This window comes from Suricata suricatta, chromosome 7, assembly GCF_006229205.1.
Source record: "Suricata suricatta isolate VVHF042 chromosome 7, meerkat_22Aug2017_6uvM2_HiC, whole genome shotgun sequence".
NCBI lineage: Eukaryota > Metazoa > Chordata > Mammalia > Carnivora > Herpestidae > Suricata > Suricata suricatta.
In genome coordinates, this window is record NC_043706.1 from 140,424,602 (window position 1) to 140,426,245 (window position 1,644).

Genomic DNA, 1,644 nt, shown 5'->3' on the forward strand with positions numbered 1-1,644 from the left:
TCTTTCTCTGTCTCTTAAAATAAATAAACGTTAAAAAAGTTACAAAACAATAAAATACTAAAAGAAAAGAATAAAACAATAAAGGGATGTGCAGAGAGGCTTGTAAATAAGGGAAGTGATTCTTGGGCGTGTGGGGATGACCAAGGTGAGTTCAGACACACCGGACACGTCTTCCCTCGGGACGGGCTGTGGAGGCTGAGCCTAGCGTAGCACCTTCCAGACGCCGACATACTGCCTCATATCCTCAAGCCTTGAGCATTCTGGGAGCCAAGGTGAGAAGGACTCTGCAGAGTCCGGATTTGAGGGGACGGAGCCTCAGAGAAGTCAGGTTACTTGACCCACCCAGTTCCCCCGGCCCCCACGGGGAGGGTATTCAGTCCCAAACTGGCCTCACAGTGCTTCAGCTGATCCCCATGGCTAAGCGACTGGCTATTGATGGTTATGACAGACATCACTACGAAATGTGCCAGCTCTGGGGAACCACAGATGAGAGGACGGGGAATCCAACTTTGGAGACCTTTCCGGAGTTAGGTGGCACTGGGCGACGCGGTCCCCGAGGGCGCCGTAGCTGGAGTGTGCAATCTCTGTCACACTCATTTTAAAGGGCTTGCCTCCGACTTCCACACAACTATCTTTTACTGAAACATCAACCTCAGGATTAAGCCAGATCAACCCGAGGACCCAGGGCAAGCCCAGGGTGATGGAGCGTAAGCGCCTCTGCCTTGCGGTGAATCTGTTCAGGAGAGAGCATGCCTGCGTGCGTCACCCGGATTCTACATGCTTCTCTTTCCAAAGATTTGGCCTATAAATCCGACATCGGGGTGCCCAGAAGCAAGGTTTTAAGAAAGCGTTGCTTCTGTAAATTGTTTGTAAATTGCATCTTCTCTGTTAATTCGGGACCAAAAACAAGCCGGCAGACCCCCAAGGACTACTGGAGCGATATTCCCGCCCACAGAGAAAGCAAGCACAGGGCTGCTGGTGGGCGGTGTTTCCTCTCTCCGGCTCCATTTTGTTTCTGATGCCTTTTCTCCTCTCCCCATGGAGAACGCGGCTGCATGGATAATTAATCCTAAAGATGAAAATTTCATCCTCTCCAAGTGGGAACTGGCTGCAAGCATACGGTTGAACTGAAGTTAATTCTGAATGGGAATGTCGTGGTTAAGAGCCTTTAAGGGTATGATAACACTATATAACATTTCTCCATTGAAATACCAGCTTCTGGAGGCAAGGAATGTGTCAAAATGCAATTTTTTCGTTACCATCATTCCCAGGATGATTCTCTACTTTGGGGCTGCTGGCCTTCCAGAGGCCCTGACTCATAGGTCAGAGGCCTGGCCCGGGGGTCAGATCTGATTTCCATGTTGACTGTATGATGCAACGTGATACGGACAAGTCACTTTGTCTCTCGGGGCCGGGTCACTGGTCTTCCGGATCCAAAAAACTAGAAGTTCTGTGCCTGAACCTTCAGAGACCCAGCTACAATGCTTTAGATATGGCATTCTGCATGAAACATGGACACAGGTCACTAAATAATTCATTAACTATCTATCACATGAATGGCTGAATGAACAAATGAGCACCAATCAGGCCTCTGAAGCCATTTTCTTGAAAACTTTGAAAGAACAATCGAAGGCCAAGTTCAGC